This window comes from Macaca nemestrina, chromosome 19 (assembly GCF_043159975.1).
Source record: "Macaca nemestrina isolate mMacNem1 chromosome 19, mMacNem.hap1, whole genome shotgun sequence".
Taxonomy (NCBI): domain Eukaryota; kingdom Metazoa; phylum Chordata; class Mammalia; order Primates; family Cercopithecidae; genus Macaca; species Macaca nemestrina.
This window is the reverse complement of record NC_092143.1, coordinates 24,396,151-24,422,134: the sequence shown is the minus strand read 5'-3', so window position 1 is coordinate 24,422,134 and position 25,984 is coordinate 24,396,151. Positions and strand designations below refer to the sequence as shown.

At 38.9% G+C, this 25,984-nt stretch overlaps 1 long non-coding RNA gene across 2 annotated transcripts; it reads right to left on the bottom strand.

Annotated features, from left to right (window-relative positions):
* Positions 1–327: 327 nt before the first annotated feature.
* On the bottom strand, positions 328–25,728 carry LOC105477095 (uncharacterized). 2 transcript variants are annotated; one of them, XR_984472.2, is made up of 3 exons: positions 25,629–25,728; positions 9,052–9,255; positions 328–1,163 (listed from the first exon to the last, which is right to left on the bottom strand). It is a non-coding gene; the product is annotated as an uncharacterized lncRNA (long non-coding RNA). The 2 variants fall into 2 exon arrangements; XR_984473.2 differs by having other exon boundaries at positions 25,561–25,638.
* Between the last annotated feature and the right edge of the window lie 256 nt (positions 25,729–25,984).

Genomic DNA, 25,984 nt, shown 5'->3' with positions numbered 1-25,984 from the left:
AATCATACATCAGATGGAGCTTTCCAGAAGTCCTGGGTCATTGCCTTTCAAAGCCTGCTATAGTTAAGCCACCATCATCACACCACCAATCCAGAAATATAAATTCTGAAGAGACCATTTCCACTGTTGGGATCTGATTGCCTCCTTTCTAGACCTTTCTATTACATGGCTTCCCCGCTTCTGCCAAAGAGGAGCCCTCAACTCTAATCTTTTCTGTATTTATTCCTGCTTAGCTCCCAGCCCTCTGTCCAATGCTCTCCTAAATTTCTTTGTAGTGGAAAGTTTGTTCACACCCTGCCCAAAACATAGAGAAACCAGACTCCTGCATCCAGCACTCCAGCTTCATTTTTATTAGTCTCTTTCATCAGCCTTTTTTATTTATCTGAGTTCCAAGTTTAGAAAGGGCAAATGTCACCATTATCCCAATTTTGAATGATAGCCTCTCCTGTTGAAGTTTTCCAATTTCTGCTCTGCTTTTTGTTTGCTTCTTAGGTTTATGGTTTTCCTTATGTCGAGACTGGCCTTTAACATAACTGTGAAGAAAGGAGCTTGTCCTGGGTACATTCTTTCTTTTCCTTTTCTCCGTTTTATTCTGTGAGTTGCAGATTATGTCAAAAGCACTCCAAATGAGCCTGCCCAATTCCAGGAGAATACTTGGGTTAGGTGGTGCTCTAGTAATAGAATAGTTGGACTGTGCATTTTATCTTCTCGGCTCAAGCCTGCTCAGTTGACTTGTGTGCTATCGTCATCTCTACAACTTGCTCTTCACTTGGAGTGAAAATTCTCTAGAGTATGTTTCTTTTGAGGGTCTGGTATGAAGGCTCTGTTGCTGTTTTGGAGCAAATAAACAGCCATCAACAAGTACTAGCATTCACCTGTCTAGTAAATGCTTCCGAATATGGTGATTCTCCAAGGCCATGCCTCCTAAAACACTGTGCTTTTGTTCTGCTCTGATAGTCTTCAAGAAGTTGCTTGGGTTGTATATATATTCAGCACTTTACAAGGTTTGTGCTCTTTGTGCTCTGGGCAGAAATACCAGGCAGTCAAATGCAGAAATCATCAATGCCCTGGAGGGTCAGAGAAGTGATGGGATTTGAGGACTGAGGATAAACCTCTCTGCTTTTCTTTTTCCATTTATACTCTTTAATGACTTATCTGGGCATCTACAATGGGGATAAAGAAGGAGATAAAAAAGCAAGTAGGAGGTAAATTAGCACATAAAAGAGAAGGAAGATATACTCCAAATATAAATGCCACAATTTTGTGTGGTGCTCATTCCAGAGTCTGGTTAGCCAGAGAGCATATTGGGGTTGTTCCCTCCACTCCATTTAAGCAACACCCTCAATATTGGTCCCACACACCTGAGCTAGGGCACCCTGTGAAGACTGAAGACACACAGTGTCATAATCAAGTGCGAGATTGAGAGTCGAGGGGATCGTATTCAAGTTCTGACAACTCCTTCCTGAAAAGATTGAGCGTCCTCTGTAAGCCCCAACTTTCTCATCAGTAAAATTAGAATAATAATTTACAAGTCACCACAAACCTGTTTTTAAGTGTCAGTTGAGGTGTTATTTTAAAAAAGGCCAATAAATGGAAAAACATTGCATATATCTTCAAATATTAATTGTGATTATCCTGCCTCTTGCTGGCTGCTTACAGTAACATGAAAAATTACTGAGAATTTTCCTTTCACTGGTCAGGCCTATGTGAGGATGATTCCAAGCCAGGAAATTATTCTGCATAGCTAAATGTGGTTGAATGTGTAGGCTGGTGGGGTTATCAGAGGTGGGGGCTTGGGGGTTACAGACAGTGGTATTAAATGAGGTAGTCTAGTATTTTCTCTACTCTGGGGCTAAGGGGTTTCCTTGCCAGTCATTAGGCATAGATCTATTTTCTAGACACTGGGATATTTAGTCACTCTGTGATTTTTCAAAATTGATGGCAGCTAATTCTTAAAATAACACTTTAATGGGTTAACAGCCAATGAAGGAGAGCTATGTTGATTAAACCTCCCTTACAAACATGTTTGATGGTTATGAGAGTAAGGCACTGGGTAGATTGCCTTTAGGGTATTGTTAAATCTAAAACGTGTGAAACGTTGTCTGAAAGAGAACCCAGTGTATTCTCCCTGCTCTGTGCTCCTCCAGCCCTGACTTGAAATGAGACATGGCTTGATTGTTATGGTGGCTGCACGTTGTCTTTCAGCACATCTTCTACCCTGACGATGGAGGCAGCAGGAACCCCCAGAATGTCAAACCAGGAAACCAAATCCAGCTTGAAGCCATTCTGTTATCAAAGTGATGCTTTCTTGCTCACGAGAGTGCCTCCAGGCCAGCAACACAGATCTTAAGCAGAGGTGAAACCCCATCCTCCCAACTTCTGCTCCTCCCATGGGATCAGTGCACAGCCGAATAGGGTGAGTATGAGAGGATAAAGATGGCACAAGGAAAAGAGAGTAGCGTCTGGTAGGTGCTCCCGGATAAGCACTAGAGGAGACCCTATGACTTGGGGGGGCCTGATGAGCCTGACTTGCTTCTTCCCTTTGGAAAGTACAACAAAGAGGAACAGGGAAGAGAAAGGTTAAATATATATATATTTAATATATATAATATATATATAATATATATATAATATAAATATATATATATCAGAAAATCCATTTGTGGATGGATTTTTTAAAAATATTAGGAAGTGAGTCAAAGATGATCTTAGGAACAGAGATTACTTCCTTCTTTTAGCTACATGTTCTAAAAGTCAGGGGGCGGAAGAAAAGGGAAGGAACATTTATTATGTGCCAACTCGGTGCCAGACATTCTGCTTGCACTTTTAACTTTACCTCATTTAAACTTCCTAGGAATCGTAGTAGGTTTTTTAATCCCCCTGTTTCCAAATGAAGAAACCAAAGTCCGTGGAGTTTCAGTTACCTAAAGTCACATGTGCTGCAGCCAGGTCCTACCAGATGTGCCTGCCTGCAAGGCACTCTACCACATTGCCCCTCCGTGCCTATGACTTCCCTGGTATTTCCAAAGGTCTAGAAATAGGTCTAGCAACATATGCTTTGACATGTTGTTCCTTAGGATTTTCAGGGACTAAAAAAGGGCAAACCAAACATTCATAAATGCAAATTATTTATGTAGATAAACCAAATGCATTTTTGTGAAAATCAATTAAAATTCTACAAGGCAATAATTTTCTGAACAGTAATGTGTAACTAACAACTGCAGCTTCAGTTACCTAAAAAACCTGATCATATAAATTAAAGCCTAGCCCTCAAATTTAGCTGACTTCTAACAGCTTCAAGGTGGCCCCAGAATTTACAAATCGAGTGACCAGATTTCAGAGACCTCTTCAGGTTCAAACAAGACTTACACTCAGAGTTAACATATAACTTATGCCTGGAGATGGAATCTCATTTGGGGTGGGAGATGGGAAATGTGTGTGCACAAAAATTATATTTCATTCTGGGTTTACCCTAGAGGCAATTTTTGGAGTTAGACTACCTTAATATAGTTGGAAGAAATTTAACTCTACTCCTGCACAAGTCCCAGCTTTGCCTAATACCGTCTTCAAGTGTAACCTAGCCCAAAGGTGGCAGATACCCAGATAAGAAGATGGCACTCAAAGGATGTTTGGGAAATGAATGAGGGAATGGCTACTAAATTGAGAAAAATGAAAATCTTTTTACTCCACATGCTCTGGAGATGGGAACACTTCCCACCCGTTCCTCCCTGGTAGATGTGCAATGCCTTGTAAACTATGAGCGTGCTGTGTACAGGTATCCCTAGAAAGCGATAGGGCCTGAAACCTATAAACCAGGCCCAGCAGTCTCTTCCTTGAGGTTTTTCATCCTTGCTAGATAGGACAGACTTTTCCAAAGCTGCAGAAAATATAATCTGCCTTCACAGAGGTATAGGAGTGACTAAGTGAGATGTTATAGGTGCAGGTATTTGTCTTTAACATTCAACACACACGAGCCATCAGAGTGATGATGGTGATGATGATGGTGATAATAGGAGTATGGCATTTTGCAAAGCACTCCCAAGTATGTGATTTCATTGTTTTGGGTTGCTCCCTGTGAGGTAGATGATAGGTGATAAGGGTTTATTGCAGGAGTTCTCTTTAGACGGGTAAGAACTAAAATAGAAAATGATTCTTTTGTCCAAGGCCATACAACTAATCAGAGGCTAAAGTTGCATTATTGTCTTCAAATTCTTAGTCTGGTCTTTCCCAGTGTCTCACCACCACTACCACCACCACACACAAACACACACACTACATACACACATTACACACACCACAAACCCACACATACATTACTCACACATCAGTGACAACAGAAACAACTCACAATACCTTATGACCACTGAGAAGTTTGCAATTTCTTAACATGCCCTCAGTTGAGGGAAACTAAATATACAAGCTGCCAATGGCTAGACCATACATAAAATTAGAACTGTTATCCACAACCCGGAGCAAGCTCTCCAGGAAACCAACTTTCTATCTACTGTAAACAACCTAGAAAGCCAGCCTGCTAGAAGTCAGACTTGCAGGAAGCCAGATGGCTGTCTCCAGTGACAATCTAGGAAGCTATACAATAACCTCTGTAGCAGTCAGCTCCAAGTGGCCAGAATTTGTTTAATAACTGGCAGCTTTCCTAATTTTTGTCCCTGTTTCCAACTTAGGACCAATAGGAGGAAGCCAAATATGCATCTCTAATTAATCACATAGCACACCCCACTTCTAGTTAGCCTGCTTCCAACTTTTCCATTTCAACAGGCTCTAATCAGGGAATACCTGACGCTTTCCCTGTTTTCCACTCTAAAGCTTTCCCATTCCTGCCTGCCTTTAAATCTCTGCCAAAATTCAGGTGCTTGTGGCTGACCCCCTTGCTGTAGCACGCTCTCAATAAAGAGCCTTTGCTGCTTTTCTCTTTCTGTTGCTTTTCTCTTTTTGTTGCCACTTCCACAGTTGCATCATCCCATCTTCAGGTGGAGCAGCTCCTTTGATACAGGAAAGACTGAAGACATAGATTGCACATTGCAGATGAGGAAACTGAGATCCATGGAGGTCAGTGATTCTCCTTGGGTAGAACGTGGTATAGTCAGGAGCCCACCCCAGAATCACGGGTGTCCTGACTCCTGCCCATCATTTTCCCCACTACTCTCTGCTGCCTCCCAGCTGAGCTTTTAAGGAGGTGGGAGGAGGAGTCGATGACAAATTAGAGTATGAATAGTGATTCTGCGCGAAGATAACGCTCTGGTTCCATTCACCACATTTCTAAAATGTGGTGAAAAGACCTCTTTGTTGGAGAGAACAGAACCCCAAAAGAGCAATCCCCCCCCACTTCCCCTGGCAGAGAAAACGTAGAAGTGTCTCTTGGGGTTTATACCTCTTCTAGGCCTGCAAGCCACAGCTGGTCCTCTACCCTCCAACCAATTTTCAAGAGCAAAATATTTCTTTCCTGTTTGCTTGTTTGTTTATTTGACTCTTAAAAAGACAAAAAACTAGCAAACAGGAATGAAAAAGAAATCCTAAATTCCTGCTTTTAGGTTAGCCCTGAAATGCATTAATCTCTTTCACTTGATGTAGCTCACTTTCATTCTTCCATTTTAATATCTTGGGGGAAGAGAAACCCAAATAACCAATAACAGTTTACAGCTTTGATGCAGAGCACTAAAGTTGTTTTTCTATGAATATAGATTATTACATTTTTTTGCAAATCAAGTAAACAGATGCATAAAAATGCATTATTTCAGGAGCATAAGAAAACCTGCAATAAGTATAGTGCTTTTAATTTGTTTTTATGATTACTTGTAATTAATTAGCATCAAAAGTAAATTATCAACATTTGGAATTGTACTATCAGATGTGAGCAGGGTACTCCATGAATGATTGACTGGTTCACCTTTATATCAAGGTAGGGAAAAGAATGATCTTTTCTTTGACTTTTTTTAAAACTATGCTTAAACGAAAATGCCAAAAATCAGTAGCAGCACAGAGGAAGAAATTTTAAAACAACTGATAAGGAAGGCCCAGTTTGCCAAATGAAAAATGATGTCAAGGGCTAAAAATGATACACATTTCCAGCCTCATAACAGGATTAGGATTGTCTAAGAATGAAAATTTCTTTTTTAGAAAATACGAATAAAAATGGAATAGCTCTGCTAAGTGAAGGAGTTTCATACGCTCTCTCCAAACCATCACTTTCAACCATAAAAAGGAAGACATTTTACAGGTGTTGGTATTTTTTTTTTTAACCAACTCTTATTGTTTGTCACCATCCCTTTTCCTTTTAGGATTAATGATGAAATTATTTGCTGTAGCTTTGGTCAACTTAAAACTAACCAATAGGTTCGAAGGAGTGATACACTTGACCTCTTTCTGCATCCTGTGACATTTGCTGCCCCAGCTCACCCTGCCCTGAGCTGGTTCTTCCTGAACGAGTGCCAACAAGAAAGAAAAATGGATATTTAGTAAGCAAGCTGCTTTTTTTTTTTTTTTTTTTTTATCTGAGAAGAATATGTGCAGGGATTTAGAGGACTCACCCACGTCTATTTTATTAACAAGAACGTACTTGAACTGAGAATTCAATCTCTGCAATACAAATAGAATTCACCAACAGAAGGGAAGGGAGAGGAAAAAAATAAGATTAAAAACCCACAGTCTTCCTTCTTTTTTAGCAGCCCTCCTAAGACGTAGAGGTTTTCACAATGGGATTACGGAGCTTCCAACAAAATCAAATAAAATAAATAGATTCAGTTCTAACAAGTTTCATTCCATGGCAGACCCTCAAAAGACACACATTTTTTAAATTATTATTTTGGGGAAGTTATCTGAAATGAAACTCTGGCTGTATTTTTCTAAATAATCCACTGGGAAGAATAAAAAGCATTCCACGTTTGTAGGGAGCTGGGGATAGATTTACACTTATGGATACTTCAATATTGATAAGAGAATATAAAGTAAATTGCTTCCCAATGAAGACACAGTCAAAGACTCAGAGACATCCTTGATTATCTTGTCCTCTTCCTCTAGGAATTCTAGTCCAGGTAACTATTCTACTGGTGACCTATGCTGGTTACTAAGGAACAATATCAGAGTTAACAGTCCCCAAAGGCAAAGTGTTAAATCAAACCAAGGATATCTGCATTGTAGTTATTGTACTAGAAAAGTTCTCTACTAAATCCCCCTAAAATAACAAATATTAATCAAAGTTCAAGCTACATCAACAGCATTCTTGCTTAATTGTTGAAATTAATAGTTTGTCACAAGCATTGAATTGCTCTAGTCTTTCTCATCCACCATTGCTGAAAGTCAGAATTGGAGAACACTGAAGAATACATAAAATTCCTAACCAGATTATTTTTACGCTGAGATCTTCCATTCTGTGTTACCAACAGTGAATACACTTTCCCTTTTCCCCAAGCTTGCTACCTGCCAAATCTGTCTTTGGGAGGTGACACCACCCTTTCACAAATACAATGTTCAGGGACACATACTGAGAAGATATTGGTTCTTTTTCAGTGATTGGAGGAAAGTGGAAAGGTTATTCAAGAAAAAAAAAAAGGAGAAAAAACAATGCCATGACTTGTTGAGGAAGTGTGTCCACGTCCAGGCAACATTCACTGAAGTCACCAAAAAGGGGGAAAGCCCCTGCTTTACTTCCTATCGTTATTTCTATTTTAGAATGTTGGCTCCCGCTGAGAGCACATCTAGGCATTACATTATAAAGCTCTTCTCCTACGGATCCAGTGGAGCCATTTAGCTCATTGGTCACTGGATGCACATCTCTTTTTAGCTATTAGTCCTTTACTATTACTTCTTATACAAATATGTGTGTGGGAGAGGAAGGTGATGGTGGAGTGAATAACTCAAGTCTTGACCTCCTAGGTCCATCTGAATGTCAGACTCCAATGATGGTTCAAATTTCCTAGCTACAAGGCAATGTCCAAGTATTCAGTCTACTTCAAGTCCTTTATGATACTTCAGTAGTAGGGTATGTTTGCGTGAGGACCAAGACAGACCAAATTATCCTTGTTTTATAGTGACTAAAATTAGAATAAGATTCCAGAAAGTCTAGCAGGGATATCCCTGGAGAATATTATTAAAAAGGCAAATTGTATTTATCACTCCATACTCTTCTACTGGGCTCTCCCCTTCAAATGCTCTGTGCCCTAAGGAAGCCGGATCTGAGCTCCAGGATTCTGGCTTTTCCTCTCTGAGGAATTCACTCAAGTCTGTAACTCTTAAAATATTCTTCCTCTGCAAAATGGCTCCATCCTTTTCTATACCCTCTGGATTCGGCACTAAAATTTCCAGGTTTACCTAAGATTTTTACTAGATCAACTTAAGGCAATAATAGATCATTTTTGTATTGCTGTGTTGCCCGCATGGGTAGCTGATATGCATTCTAGCAGGAGCTTTCTAACTATATTTTAATTAAAAACAGTGGTCCTCAAAGGTGTTAATTCTAATTCAGAAAGGGAGATATTTGGGGGTAGACGAAGTCTTTCAGTGCCTCCTCAACTACAGTGGGACAAGTCAGTGATTACATACTCTGAATCTACAAAGTCTTGCCCTACAGGTTGATGCTCTATTAATGTAAGTTGCATGATTTCTCAGATAATTGCTTTTATCCACAACTTGATATTTGCCATAGAGCCATGGTCTCAAGAATTGCTTTGAGGAACTGTCTTGCTTAAAACCAACATTGCTTCAAATCTACATATTTTATAAAGCATAAAAGCATACGAGTCATATTTTACCCATTTTCGATTTATGAAGTGCCTGGAGGCGCTTTTTACCATAAAGATTTTTGCAATAAAGATACACAAGTTTCCTTCTCCTGCTTTAGAATAAATGACTGGTGCCTAAGACTTTCTTCCAAATAATTTTGCATAAGCACTTTATAATCCTTTTTAAAAGTTCCTTTTTACAAAATTTCTAAGTTACACTTCTCCTTCTTAATAGTATATGAACCTCAATATGAACATTTGAATATTTTTTTCCTTGCTCTTCAATTTTCATACTTCAATTGGTAATTTCCTGTACCTTTCTGCTTTCTCCTCTTTTTTCTCCTTTACTTCCTCTGATGACTTCTGAAAGACATCGATGATAATCTTTCCCATCTCTTTAAACAGTGTTGTTTCCTTGGTGTTAAACTGTAGATAGTTGAGGTTTCACAACTTGCTTGTCATCCCATTCCTTGCTTTAAGGAATACTAGAGACAGAATGGTGATAGAGCTTAGGGTTCCACTGGGGAGAAAAACGAAGAACATTTTAGAAAGAGCGTGTGATCTGTTAAAATATATAGCACTGAAAATAAATATTTTGAGGGTTAGGAACATTAATGTCTTTCAATACTAGATACACAAACTGTCAAAGAAAATTTATGGTTCTTTCAACCCTGATCCTTATAGTTTCGTTGATCCTTATAGTTTCGATTGATTGGGGTTATAGATGGCTTCCTTGACAAAATCCTAAAATCATGTCTATCAAACAAACCACAACAAAAAAACAATCTAGTAAGGGAATATCACAAGGTACGAATGGATTCAAAGGGCTTTAGCTTCAAAATGCAACTTGATGTGATGGTAAAGGAACTTCCAAGAATTTTAAGGGTGGTTTCCTTGGAGTAATATTAACCAGTTGCTAGAGGCAAGCTGACTGGGTCAGATTTGCACCAGAAGTCATAAAATTTGTTCAGGGCTCAGCATGCTATCCGCTGAAGGGTAAGAACCTTTTTCTTCCATTATCCTCAAGAGTAACCTCTGGCATTAAAATTCAGACTAGTCATTTACTCATGGTACAATTTTTTTTAGTTATTTCTGATTTAGATAAAGACCTTAATGATATATTTCCATGTTTTTACTGGTATGTTCTTAATTTTGTTTTCCTTTGTTCTAAAGACTAAACCTTCAGTTTCTTTTGTTTTAGTCATTTCAACATTAATGAATACTCTATCATCTGGATTAATGACACTATTTAATTGTCTAAGATAGGAATCCTGGACTCATTCTTGCTTAAAATTAATTCATTAAATCTTATAATCTTTTTCTCCCACCAGTTAAACTTCTTGTTTATTCTTCATTAAGCAATATCTGAATAGGACTAATCCATTGGATGCTGTATGTCATCTACAAATTCTGCCCACTGACACCTTCATGATTTGAGAGTTCTGTCTTCTGGGGCTACAGGGTGATGCCATCAAAATCCCTCTTCTGTTGATTTAGGCACATCCAGTTCCATGCTCATTAACTGTAGAAGTCAATCCTCATTAGTCAGTTGATTATCTGCTCTTGCCCTTGCAAAGAAATTGGCGAGCCATGATCATCTAGACCAGTCCTATTCAAGTGGTGTTGGATAATTGGCGACCATAGAATCATTCAATTCTAAATTTCAAAAATAGATAACTGCATTTTGCTTTCATTCTGAGGATTCACTGGAACATAATAGACACCATAGCAATCAAAAGCTATCTTTTAGACAGGATGAAGAACTAAAGGCAAATATTCTAATTTGATAATCATCCTTATGGCCTTTAACAATATTTAGTCACAAAAGATTTGTTTTAAGAGACTAATTTTCTCATTTTTTGTGATGGTGGTGGCATTATTCAGCAACTGGACAATTTACCCTTGGTAAGTGTAAGAGCAGGCTGGTGAAAGTGATTTTAGTTAATGTCAGTAGGGCATTATAAATTAAAGGTTTATTACTCTTAATCCTAACCTGACTCCTTTAAAGGAGACACTTGGATTGTTGGTACAAATACAGAGGAAAGAGAGCTGGGCGTGGTGGCTCACACCTGTAATCCCAGCACTTTGGGAGGCCTAGGCGGGTGGATCACAAGGTCATGAGATCGAGACCATCCTGGCCAACACAGTGAAACCCCGTCTCTACTAAAAATACAAAAAATTAGCAGAGCCTGGTGGCAGGCGCCTGTAGTTCCAGTTGCTTGGGAAGCTGAGGCAGGAGAATGGCATGAACCACTGCACTCCAGCCTGGGCGACAGAACGAGACTCCATCTCAAAAAATAAAATAAAATAAAATAAAATAAAATAAAATAAAATAAAGCAAAGAACACAAGTTTTGTGTCTGTGATATATGTAGATTCAAATCAAGATTGTGCCCCTAACTCCCTGAATTAGTTTCACCTATAAAAGTGAATATTCACACCTGTGTCTCAGAGTTAAACATCACAGGTGCATGATAGGAGATCAAGGATAACTTTCATTATCATCATTGTGATTTCTCCTTCTGTATAGTTCCACCAATAAGAAGCCTAGGACTTCATCAGCAGACTAATGTGTACTTGAAATCTCTTGAACCCAGGATCCAAAAGACTCACACTGTCAAGGTGATGTAGGGGTTTGCTGATTCATAATCATCATAAGACCTGAAAGGGATAGTTTAATTTTCATAGGCTATTTTTCTAGGGGTAGCTATTGGCTCACATTATTAGATAATCATAGTTCAATACTGTTCAGTTGCTACCTATCAGAGTCATTCTTTCATATACATATGTTGTATTTCTTACTATGTGCCAGACACTGTTTTAGCCATTGAGAAACATTAAGAAGCAGTATACTTTCATGTTAAATGAACACTTTTCTATAGAAGTTACTGTTTATTCTTTTTTGGTTATTATCCCTTCTTTATTTACCATTTTCAGGAATAAAGATGTGAGGGTAACAAGTAACAATTTTTCATGAAATTTGCATTTTCTTCAAGTTTAACTGTTTTAAAAACTGTGATGGAAAGAGTTCAGGAGGATTCAACCAGAGGCAAGAGCTCTCTGAACACATAATGACCTCCATGATTCAAACACACAAGTCTATCTGTCTCCCAAGAGAAATGTTTAGACAGATTAGATTGAAATGTGCCTGGAATGTACCTTATGTAGACAAATGGTAAGACTGATTTTCCCTTTTTTCTTGATTGGTAAGGCCTAGAGAAGTTATTGATAGAACTTCCTCTCAAAGGAAGTAATACTTTTAAATAGACATACCTCGCAGCAAATCCTGAACCTTGCTACTGAGGCACACAACAACTGCAGATTTGGACACCTCTCTTGTTCAATGCTTGGCTCTGAGTGAGCAACTTCTCTGATGTTATAGGCCCATGGTTTTAAAGAAAATTAGAATAATGAGTCACAGGAAGAGGAAGAAAATTTAATCCAGTGTTCTCTAAGTCCTCCTCTAAGAACTATACCCTAATCTTGCATAAAGATTTACTTCTAATTAACTTGCCAGTTAAGAGACATTCTCTCTTTTTGGCAAAACATTGACCAAACGATCAGCTGGATATCCTGTCTAGACTTGACTCCAGCTTATACCCTCAAAAAAGGTCTGTCCAGATCCTCCTGACCTAACATGTGCCTGAGGAACAGAAAGACTTTAGCACAATTGCAGTTCTGTTGACCATTGTCGGTAAAGGAGCTAATCAAGAAAATCAGGAGACTCATTAAAACTTTCTGCTGTATATTCATAGGCTGATTCATTTAAGAGAATTTTTTGGAGCAGTAATAGGTAGATGAAAGGCTCTAGAAATATGCAGATGACTCAGGTCTCACAACCCTGGGAGTCAGACATGCATGCACAAATTCATAATGTGAAATAGCATGTCTAACGGAACAACATTCATTAGTTAAGTTCAAAGGAAAGACTCCGATTTCACTTGGAAGAATGAGGGAAGACTTTTTATTTGCTGTTTTTCATTGTGAGCCTAGGAGTTGTCCCACGAACCTGGGACTCTGAGCCCTTACCTAGGGATGTGAAGTCTGCATGGTACACACAGGTACCTGGGACTGGTAGAGCAGAAGAGGGGAACATGGGAGTTTTCTGAGGCTCATTCCATGCTCCACACCCTTAACCATGTGCCTGGCAGGAAGGGCTGTCCACCTGAGGAAAAGGCCGTGGAACCATGCAGCCCTAGGGTTTCTAAGTTGGCTCTCCCTTCTGGGCAACTTTTTAAAAATTAAGTTTTGGGGAACATGTGCAGGTTTTTTACATAAGTAAACGTGTGCCATGGTGTTCTGCTGCACCTATCAACCTGTCACTTAGGTATTAAGCCCAACATGCATCAGCTCTTTTCCCTAATGCTCTCCCACCCCTGCTCTCCCCCAATAGGCCCCAGTAAGTGTTGTTCCCTTCCTTGCGTCCATGCGTTCTCATTATTCGGCTCTCACTTGTAAGTGAGAACATGTGGTGTTTAGTTTTCTGTTCCTGCATTAGTTTGCTGAGGATAATGGCTTCTAGTTAAAGAAAATGTACATATATACCATGGGATACTATGCAGTCATAAAAAGTAATGAGATCATGTCCTTTGTAGGGACATGGACGAAGCTGGGCAACTTTTTCTAATTCACACAAAGGTACACCGATGCCCTCCTGGAGTTGTAGTATCTGTTACAAAGAGGGATGATCTGAAAGCCTACTCTTGCTTTTGGGAGAAGCCAAATCGAAAGCCAACAGACTGCTCACATGAATTTTCCATCTAGAAGTTCCAGAGAAAGAATCCAGATACCAGGCCCTGAAACTGAAGCCAGATAGGACCATACAGATTTAAAACTGAGGATAGAAGGCAGAAGGGGTAAATTCTCTGAACTGATTGCTGAGCTATGATGACTATAAGGGGTGTAGGTGCCCTAGTCTGTGGGTGGGACGGGAGGTATCAGACAGCCAGCTCAGTGGGGTCAGGTGTCAAAGAGGGCTAAATTGGACTGTGCAATGGAGGAAGAAAATGAGGAGAGAGGGCCGGGCGCGGTGGCTCAAGCCTGTAATCCCAGCACTTTGGGAGGCCAAGACGGGCGGATCACGAGGTCGGGAGATCGAGACCATCCTGGTTAACACGGTGAAACCCCGTCTCTACTAAAAAATACAAAAAACTAGCCGGGCGAGGTGGCGGGCGCCTGTAGTCCCAGCTACTCGGGAGGCTGAGGCAGGAGAATGGCGTAAACCCGGGAGGCGGAGCTTGCAGTGAGCTGAGATCCGGCCACTGCACTCCAGCCTGGGTGACAGAGCGAGACTCCGTCTCAAAAAAAAAAAAAAAAAAAGAAAAGAAAATGAGGAGAGAGAATTTCAGGCAGAGGGTTCAGCTCTGCAAAAACTCCATGGGATGGAAGGCTATGGCTTGATGAGTCCACAAGCTGGGACACAGGGCACATGGTTGGGTGGGTCAGGAGCTCGGGAGTGAAGATGAAGAGGGAGAGAATGTCAGCTCCTCAAGACAATGCCCATCATGGTGTTCAAATCTCTCAAATGATTATCAGGATTATTATTTTCTCTTAGAGTGAGATATTTGTTTCCTATGTCCTTCCTTTTACTAAATAATTGAATATGTGCAACAAACCAGTTTCCCTTTTTGCTTTGGTTGTTATAATGCTCTGGGCTCTCTGGTAGACAGACCACAACGTGACTTGCCATGTTTCATTATCATTAGGTTGGTGCAAAAGTCATTGCGGTTTTTGCCATTACTTTCAATGGATCTTGTATTATTGCCCTTGACCTAATGTGATTCCAAGGCATCCATTTTCCTGTGTGTTAAATCACCACTAATCCCTTTTAAAAAGTTGTCAAAATATGAGTGATACATAGAAATAATACATAATAATATCTTCTAGTTGACAACCAAACAGCAAATGGTTCTTGAACACCTCTGATAACTGACTCTATTACTTGGAGAAGTCAGAAGCACAAGATTTAGTTTCAACATTCAATTACCAGCTTGTAACCTACCTGAGAATACGCCATGTGCAGATAACGTGATAAGTAGTAGTACAAGGCATTATATGCAGGGTTAATATTTAATTTATTTCTACTGCCACAAGTTTACTTGTAATTAAAATATTTTAGTTCGTTTCCTTTGGGTGGTATATAACCTGTGCCTGAAGCTGGCTGAGTACCCGGCTTGCCACTCAGATCCCTTCAAGCTCTCCCTGGAACACCCATCTCCATTCCCTACAATCCAGCAACTGAGGGGTTAATGCAGGGCACAGCAGGAACCTCTGCTCCCAGGACCAGGACCACCATTTGCTCTGATGAGATGATGTCTACTATGCCCAGACTTTTATTAAACATTTTGAACATCACTCTTGAGTAAATGTTAGGTGCTAAGTGATCTGTCTTCTTGTTGCCATTGCAATAAATAATAAGGGCTACTATTAGCTAATCACTTACTGTGTTCCAATTTAACATTTATTTTTAGCCATTACGATAATCTTTACTAATCTCATTTTACAACTGAAGCAACAAGCTCATGGAGTAGAAATCACTCCATCCAGAGAGGGCACCTAGTAAGCAGAGAATCCAAGTTCCCAACCCTGCTCAGTAGGACAGACTCCATGTTTGGGAGATGGCTTTGTTATCCTGCCTGGGACAGCAGAGAAGCAGCATGGAAAAGAGGGAGGAGATGGCTTCAAGGGTTTGGCTCAGCATTGTGACTAGAAGGACAGGGGACCTAAGGCATGTTAGGTAGGTAGTTGAATCTGGCTTACACTCTCTTAACATGTGTTTCTGAGTTCTTCCTTTTTCAGTTGCCCTTAGTCTATCATAAATAAGAATTCAGGAAGTTGCATCCACTTTTTTTAGGTCACTAATATACTTCATAGTAAGTTCAGCTACAGCAGAATAAATTGGGGCTTCTTGGCCCCAATAGGCACCATCTGGTTTATGAAACAACAGTGTATGCCCTCTGGATCATTTTCCCTTAGGAAATTCCTCCTTATCTGCTTCCTGGCTGCTAACTTAAGGATAATTTTCATACTTTCTATTCTAATAATTTTGTGCTGTGGGTTTCCAGTTTATTTTGTTTATATTAAGAAAGGGAAAATAACGTCTTGTAAAATATACACAGGTTTAGTCTGGCAACAGAAAAACATTCTGAGGGCAAGAGAAAGTGAGTATTTTACAGCTAAGGGAAGAATTGAGCAACTCAGATTACAATTGAAAGCTGATTAATGGGAGACTCATATTGGAAGCAAAGAGGTTTGAAACAGAAGGAAGAATCAAAGAGAAAATAGATGCTTTTGTTACCTATGCTTGTTTTTAATTCTCGCCTCTCCTAAAAGAAGTGATGAGCAGGCTGTAATCTGTAGGCATAACGTTAAAGCTGAGAAAGCATCAGGGAAGGGTAGGAATGGTGGGTTATGAACTCTATAAGACTCCAGATTGAAGGGTTGAAATGACAAAGATACTCACCAGTGTTATTCAATCCTGTGGTTTCATAAGGGTCTCTGGTAATTCTGAACATACTTTCCCTACCCCAGCACCCAGGTAAAAGGTCAGTCTATGGCCTTATGAAAATGTTATCATTCACTGCCTCTGGTGGCCACAGTTTGTTCTCTTTCTCACTCAGATGTGAAAACCCCTGACGCCCTACCATCCTCCGTCTCTTGTTGCCACCCACCAGCCCTTATGTCAGTCCAGAGGCACAAACAGCATCATTAAAGGGGAGGAAAAAAAAAATCCAGTACAGATTGGCTGGCTCCCTGGCCTGGGCTGGTTTAGGCAGCTCTTGGCTTAGACACCCTGCCTTCCAAACACAATCTGTTTTTCAAGATTCCTGGGGAATTTCAGGTCCAAGAGAAGGTTTGGTGTTAAGTTCCCCAAACTCAGTCTCCTTCCTCTCTTTCCACTTCACTAAGGCATAGGGGAGACCCACTTGCCCAGACTCAGTTTTCGGCTTGTAGGACTAAGCTGTGTTCTTGGCTCTAGAAGCTTCTGTCCTCTCCAGGCTCTGTGTTGTTTCCTTTCTTTCATAACTTTGCTCCACCAATGGGCCAAGCATGGCTCCATTCTGATCTACCCCCGGAGGCTTTTGGAAATGGAAAAATGCAAAAGATGCTGAGAGGCCACATTTAAAGAAGACAGCCACTCTCAATAGGATATAGAGTCAGAAGTTCCAGAATGCAGGCAGAAACTATTCCTTTTTAGGCCACACGATAACACTAAGTTCTTTCTAGTGTGGATCCTGCAATTGGCAAAGTGCCAGAAAGTGCTTTAAAAAAACGTAGATGCAATATAGTTTTTGAAGCACTCTGAAAAGTATTTACCTAAATGAGAAGCATCTCTCCCTTTTTATTGTGTGGCACCATCCTATATGAAGAAGAACCTTACAGCTTTCTGTCTAGTTGGGTAGAAATCGTGTTTAAAAGTAATACATTAGTTTCCTCTGAGGCAGGAGAATCTCTTGGACCCGAGATGGGAAGGTTGCAGTTAGCCAAGATCATGCCATTGCACTCCAGCCTCAGCAACAAGAGTGAAACTCTGTCTCAAAAAAATAAAAATAAAAAAAGTTTCTTGTTCTGTGGTTTCCATTACCCATAGTCAACTGTAGTCCAAGAATATTATCAGTATAAGTAAGTAAATCAATAAGATATTTGTGAGAGACCACATTCATATAACTTTATATTGCAGTGTAATGTTATTTTATTAGTAGTAGTTGTTTTCAATATCTTATTGTGCCTAATTCATAAATTAGACTTTACAATAGGAATGTATATATAGGAAAAACATAGTATATTTAGAGTTCAGTACTATTCACAGTTTCAGGCATCCACTGAAGATGTATGCCCCACAGAGAAGGAATGATTACTGTGTATACCTTTTTTTTTTTGACAGTCTCGCTCAGTTGCTCAGGCTGGAGTGCAGTGGCACAGTCTCGGCTCACTTCAACCTCCGCCTCCCAGGTTCAAGCAATTCTTCTGCCTCAGCCTCCCAAGTAGTTGGGACTACAGGTGTGCACCACCATACCTGGCTAATTTTTATATTTTTAGTAGAAATGGGGTTTCACCATGCTGGCCAGTCTTGTCTCGAACTCCTGACCTCATGATCTGCCTGCCTCAACCTCCCAAGTGCTGGGATTACAGATGTGAGCCACTACACCCAGCCTATACCTCTTTTTTAGATCAGTGTTTTTGAATATGTTTCTAATATCTCATTGGGCAGCCCTAGAAACATCATTTTCTGAGTTCTTCTGTAATAGAGGGATGCCCTCAGAGGATAAAACAGACCCTTTGGCCCCCACCCTAAATTATCCAAGGATGCTGGTCTTTTTCAATGCTCTTGTGGCTTCTCTCATTGCCAGATTCCTTTAATACATTGTTCTGCTTCTTAAACACAGTTCTCAAGGTAAGGGTAGCACCATTTTTTTTTAACCTTAATAAACTTGCTTTCTTTACAAGTCAAGATCTTGTAAAACAGTTCTCTTCAATTTTAAGAATGATGGCTGTATTCAGAATGGTTGAGATTTCCAGAAGTTGGATCTTGAGACAAGCAGTGATTTTCATTATTATCATTCTGGCTTCCAAAAATGATGCTACAGCCACTTTCTAAAGTAATATAGCTATAACAAAATATAAATATAATTTGTGAATATTAGCTGCTTGTTCGTTATTGTGCCAGTTATTTTTCATTTGATTAATTGCTTCTAATGATTATCCAATACTTAAATTAGTTCATTTGGTCTTCACCACAGTCCTTTGAGATACGCATCCTTTCATCTCCTTTTAACAGATGAGGTAGCTAGAGCTTACAAGGGTCGAGATCATTAAGTAATGCAGTTGGTAAGTGACGGAGATTTCACTCAAATTCAGGTCAGCTGGACCTCAGTGGCTGTGGTCCTAACTACTTGCATAGAATAGATGGCTGGATCAAAACTATGGTTAGTTTAAAAAAAAAAGAAAAAAGAAAAAAACCAGCTAAAGATTAATTATCAGAGAAAGAATCATCAACTTTTTATCAGATACTCAGTAATGACTTAAAAATCCATTAGGAACAATTGACCTAAATGGATTTATCAAGAACTCTAGTCCAGGAAAAGCAAATTGGTTTCAATTCCCCTATGGGGCAATCCTGACCATAGGGTAGGGGTCATCTGGAGTGCTGTGATGAGAAAGATTCTGAAGTAATTGCTAGATCAATAGGAAAAAAAGCATGCATTAGAAATATCTGCTATGACCTTATTTGGGTGATGGTTTGAACAATCGATTTTATAAAATCATGAGACATCAGTGATTTGAACACTGAATATTAGATGATATTAAAGAATTGTTAATTTTTAAATGTGATTGTGATATTGTAATTACATTTTGTGAAAGATCAAAAATCAGCACCCTAACATCACAACTAAAAGAACTAGAGAAGCAAGAGCAAACAAATTCAAAAGCCAGCAGAATACAAGAAATAACTAAGATCAGAGCAAAACTGAAGGAGAAAGAGACACGAAAAACCCTTCAAAAAATCAATGAATCCAGGAGTTGGTGTTCTGAAAAGATTAACAAAATAGACCACTAGCCAGACTAATAAAGAAGAAAACAGAGAAGAATCACATAGATACAATAAAATATGATAAAGGGGAGATCACCACTGATCCCACAGAAATGCAAACTATCATCAGAGAATACTATAAACATCTCTACTCAAATAAACTAGAAAATCTAGAAGAAATGGATAAATTCCTGGACACATACACCCTCCCAAGACTAAACCAAGAAGAGGTCGAATCCCTAAATAGACCAATACCAAGTTCTGAAATTGAGGCAGTAATCAATAGCCTACCAACCAAAAAAAGCCCAAGACCAGATGGATTCACACCCGAATTGTACCAGAGGTCCGAAGAGGAGCTGGTACCATTCCTTCTGAAACTGTTCCAAACAATAGAAAAAGAGGGACTACTCCCTAACTCATTTTATGAGGCCACCATTATCCTGATACCAAAACCTGGGCAGAGACACAACAAAAAAGAGAAAATTTCAGGCCAATATCCCTGATGAACATCAATGCGAAAATCCTCAATAAAATACTGGCAAACTGAATCCAGTAGCTCATTAAAAAGCTTATCCACCATGATAAAGTCTGCTTCATCTCTGGGATGCAAGTCTGGTTCAACATACACAAATCCACAAATGTAATCCATCACATAAACAAAACCAGCGACAAAAACCACATGATTATCTCAATAGATGCAGAAAAAAACCTTCAATAAAATTCAACACCCATTCATGCTAAAAACACTCAATAAACTAGGTATTTATGGAACGTATCTCAAAATAATAAGAGCTATTTATGACAGGCACACAGACAATATCATACTGAATCGGCAAAATCTGGAAGTATTCCCTTTGAGAACTGGCACAAGGCAAGAATGCCCTCTCTCACCACTCCTATTCAGCATAGTATTGGAAGTTCTGGCCAGGGCAATCAGGCAAGAGAAAGAAAAAAAAAAAGGTATTCAAATAGGAAGAGAGAAAGTCAAGTTGTCTCTGTTTGCAGATTATATGATTGTATATTTAGAAAACCCCATCGTCTCAGCCCAAAAATTCCTTCAGCTGATAAGTAACTTCAGCAAAGTCTCAGGATATAAAATCAATGTGCAAAAATCACAAGGATTCCTATACACCAATAATAGACCAATAATAGACAAACACAAAGCCAAATCATGAGTGAACTCCCACTCACAATTGCTACAAAGAGAATAAAATACCTAGCAATACAACTTACAAGGGATGTGAAGGACCCCTTCAAGGAGAGCTACAAACCACTGCTTAAGGAAATAAGAGAGGACACAAACAAATAAAAAAACATTCCATGCTCATGGATAGGAAGAATCAATATCATGAAAATGGCCATATTGCCCAAAGTAATGTACAGATTCAATGCTATTCCCATCAAGCTACCATTGACTTTCTTCACAGAATTAGAAAAAAACTACTTTAAATTTCTTATGGAATCAAAAAAGAGCTTGTATAGTCAAGACAATCCTAAGCAAAAAGAACAAAGCTGGAGGCATTGTGCTACCGGACTTCACACTATACTACAAGGCTACAGTAAATAGCATGGTACTGGTGCCAAAACAGATATATAGACCAATGGAACAGAACAGAGGCCTCAGAAATAACACCACACATTCGCCACCATCTGATCTTTGACAAACCTAACAAAAACAGGAAATGGGGAAAGGATTCCCTATTTAATAAATGGTGTTGGGAAAATTAGCTAGCCATATGCAGAAAACTGAAACTGGTCTCCTTCCTTACACCTTATACAAAAATTAACACAAGATGGATTAAAGACTTAAATGTAAGATCTAAAACCATAAAAACCCTAGAAGAAAACGTAGGCAATACCATTCAGGACACAGGCAAGGGCAAAGACTTCATGACTAAAACACCAAAAGCAATTGCAACAAAAGCCAAACTTGACAAATGGAATCTAAACAAACTAAAGAGCTTCTGCACAGCAAAAGAAACTATCATCAGAGTGAACAGCCAACCTACAGAATGGGAGAAAATTTTTGCAATCTATCCATCTGACCAAGGGCTAATACCCAGAATCTACAAAGAACTTCCACAAATTTACAAGAAAAAAACATTCAGCCCCATCAAAAAGTGGGCAAAGGATATGAACAGACATTTTTCAAAAGAAGACATGTATGTGGCCAACAAACATATGAAAAAAAGCTCATCATCACTGATCATTAGAGAAATGCAAATCAAAACCACAATGAGATACTATCTCATGCCAGTTGGAATGGTGATTATTAAAAAGTCAAGAAACAACAGATGCTGGAGACGATGTGGAGAAATAGGAACACTTTTACACTGTTGGTGGAAGTGTAAATTACTTCAACCATTGTGGAAGACAGTGTGGTGACTCCTCAAGGATATAGAACCAGAAATACCATTTGACACAGCAATCCCATTATTGGGCATATACCCAAAAGATTATAAATCATTCTACTATAAAGACACATACACACAAATATTTATTGCAGCACTATTCACAACAGCAAAGACTTGGAATCAACCCAAATGCCCATCAATGATAGACTGGATAAAGAAAATATGGCATATATACACCATGGAATACTATGCAGCCATAAAAAGAATGAGCTCATGTTCTTTGTGGGGACATGGACAAAGCTGGAAACCATCATTCTCAGAAAACTAACACAGGAACAGAAAACCAAACACTACGTGTTCTCACTCATAAGTGGGAGTTGAACAATGAGAACGTATGGGCACAGGGATGGCAACATCACTCACCCACACACCAGGAACTGTCAGGGGGTGGGGGGCAAGCGGTGGGATAGCATTAGGAGAAATACCTAATGTGGATGACAGGTTGATGGGTGCAGCAAACCGCCACGGCACATGTGTACCTATGTAACAAACCTGCATATTCTGCACATGTATCCCAGAACTTAAAGTATAATAAAAAAGGGGGAAATCAAAAATACGTTTAAAGGAAAATTAAAAACTATATATATCTACTATGGTTTTGGGCAAAGAGGTAAATTTGGAAGGGCAGTGAAGATGGAGAGGTGGTGTCTTACTGCTTGCTAAGAGCTACCTCTATTTTAACCTAATCATAGAGCTTACAAGTCAAGTCAAGACTCAAAGTAGAAAGCGGCTTGCTCAAAATCACATGGCTAGAAAATAGATGTGTTTAGTTAGTGTCTGGGCCTTTAAGCCTAACAGATCTTCCACAACACCCACTGACACACTCACAGTTGTAATGGCTTACAGTGAGAGCATAAAGCATATTGAAACACTTATGCTTCTCTGGGTCCAAGGTGTCCTCAAGAATTATGTAAACAATTTAATATTAACTAATCACAAGGGTCTTTTAAAGAACAGTTTAATTGTATTTTAACTACAGTTTTGTGAATTGTAGTTTAATTTTGAGATAACCATAGATGCACATATGGTTCTAAGAAACATTGCAGAGAGAACCTGTGTACCTTTTACTCCATTTCCCATAATGGTAACACCTTGCATAACTATAGTAGAATATCACAACCAGGAAATTAGCTTTGATATAGTCCACTGATCTTATATGGATTTCACTAGTTTTACATGTACTAATATGTATGATTGTGTGTATGTCTTTAGTTCTATGCCATTTTATCATGCATGTATATTCCTACAATCACCTCCATAGTCAAGATACAGAATAGTTCACCACAAGAGTCCTCACTAAGTGGTGCCTTAACACATTATTTCATTGAACATGAACTACATCATCAGAGAAATTATTGCTGACCTCCAAATACTTTATTTCCTACCTGGATATGGATTTGAGTAATGAAGAGAATCAGGCTAACCAAAACCAGAATCTGAATAAAAGAAGATGAAAGTAAATTGGTCTAGGTGTATGAATGGCAAAGGAACCTATTTTAAAAAGTCAAGAATATTTTTAGGATGGTATTTTATAAAGATGCATTTAATAATAAACTCCAACTTTCACACCTTCAAATAATCAGATTTTATTTTACTTTTTCCTTGAGCAGGTAATTTAACTTCTCTGAGATGGGGTTTTTCATCTGTAAAATGTGGATAATCATACCTACTTATGGGGCAACTTTTGAAGATGAAATAAAGTAATATGTTTAAAAGGCACTTTAAAAATGGTAAAATACTACTACTACTAAAAGGGTTATAATGATTTCCATGAAGAGGAAAGCAAGGGATAAAAAATTAAGCCGACATCAAGAATGATTTTTGAAGAAAACCTTCCAGGATATACTGTATGGTCAATATTAGTTTATCCCATCTACTATACGTTCTACTCCTCAGGCCTACAAAATGGCCATGGATGCTGTTCATGATAATTCATGCAAAATTCCTAAACATCTTGTATCTCATCCAAGGAAGAGTCCCCTGAAAGTTTTTAAAACTTGGAGATTGGTCCAATTTATGAATGAATGTGCTGACACCCAGAGCTATAAAGTGACTTTTGAGCCTAGTATTGGTATTTTTCTTTATTTAAAATCTCTGACATAATGTCCCAAATATATAGTAATTGTGAGTTTTAGCTTTAATATTTAATTGACCAAGATACAAAAAAATTGGTGCCCCACAAAATTAAGAACATGGTAAAGTGTGGAAGTACTGGAATCATGAACCAAAATTATGAGTCTCAGAACTGGCCTAGCTCTTTTATAAAGCCAACTCACTTAGCACTAGTCTCATGAGGGGCAAATAGGATTAGCCCTTGCAATTCCTTGGCTGTATACATTTCTATGTTGCTACTACTTTTAATGGTAAAACCACAATTACTTTTGTACCAACCTGATACTAAGTATTTAAACTCTCCTTAGTTGATCTTACACATCATCAACTCCCAGGAAAGTGGAACACTGAATCAAATACACTTCTTGTTCATAAAGGTCTACTTTTAGGAAATTCACTGGTCATAGAATCATTTTGGTTTCTACCCATGTAATGGAGTTTCATCTTTTAAAACAACTATTATGAATCACTCTCTTCTCAAAAACCTTCCCTCACCTCCAAACAGAAACCACTCTGGAAGGAGCAGATCTTAGTGAATTTTTGGAAGCAGTGGCCTTGTCTGATAGACTCTGTTTAAACACCACTTTTAGCATTAAATGCCAAATCCTCAGCTCTATGCACTGCCTCATTAGTTATTAATGAGGCAACATATTTGTTCAAAATTTATGGTTGTTGATTTGCTCCCATCACTGTATGAAATATTAACATAGCATTTGTACTTGCAACCATTTGCAGACATTAGATTGTGTATTTGCATATTCATGAACACTCATAAATGTTTAAGGAGACAGCACAGGAAGCATGGGCACTGTCAGACAGACAGTAAAAAGGCATATTTACAGCGTTAATAAGTATTTGAGTTTATAGGCCAAAATGATGAGCAACAAATTAAGTGAAATTCTGGTTTGCCTATTGCAGAGACCTAGGGATTTTGCTGTTTTTTAAAGCTTTGTAAACTTGAAATTCATTTCATAGATGCTGAATAAATGCTTATTGTTTAGTCACAAAATGTATGGAGTCTGTGCAAAGAACTTCCTAAGAGTATCAGGCTCTTGGAGATTTCATTTCACTCTCTCTGATATGCAGTTTTCTGCCTTGGGGAAAAGCCCATCCCTCTTGGTACAAGAGGTACCAACCTCTTGTTGTACAACCCTTTCTGTATAGAAAGGTACAACCCTTTCTGCCTTGGGGCTCCCTTCTATCAAAGTAATGTGGGAAGGCAAATGTGTCATATACTTAAACAGAATTATTTTCTGTTTTGATTCCACAGAGGAACTTGGACAAAAGATATGTCTGGTGTGACAACACCAGCCAATGTACTTGACTCAGTCTGTCAATTTATACAAACTAAGGCCTGGAAATGAAAAGGTTAAAGCATGGAGCACTAATGGGCAATATGAGGGAGAGGCATAAACCATCCAACTAATAAACCTTTGATTTACCAATAATCCATGTATAAAAATGTCTGCCAACATCCCACCAAACCCATTCCACTATAAGAAATCTCACCCCTTGCCACATTCCTAAGAGTCATGGTGAAAAATCTAGACCCTTTTGGAAGTTTCATGGGCAAATAATGGATAAAGTATTACATTAAATCCCTACCTCACACTATATACAAAAATAAATTCCAAATATATTAAGATAACTGATGATGGAAGGAAAAGCGTTATAGCTTATTATGTAAAACAAATACAGGAAAATAATCTTCCTGACCTCAGGGCAGTGAGAAAGAAAGAATTATACCATCCTATGGGCAGTATCACTACCTGTACCATGCCATTGTTAGATCTCTCAAATATCATCTCTGGGTGAATGAATGTTTGAGATAGCTCACCATATCCTTGTACCAGCAGGAGAGGGAGGTCATGGATTGGAACATGGGTTGTAGTTGGCTTCTGTTGCCATGGCCTAATTGTTCTGCTGGTCACTTCTTGCCCCCCAGGCATCACTGCTGAAATCTGCAGCTGGTAGATCTATGGTCTTTTCCTTCTTGGCACAGCAAGGATTTTCTGTTCTTGTCTGGTGACACACTGTGCTTCAACTTTTGCTCATTCTGTTCATCTATGAGGTCTGAAAATTGTTTTCATTTATTTTTTAGCCCAGGCAACCTCCTCAACAGGCCATGGCAACAAGGCCACTTCACCATCCCTGGAGTGATTCCTCAGTAATTCACCACCAGAAGCACCATCA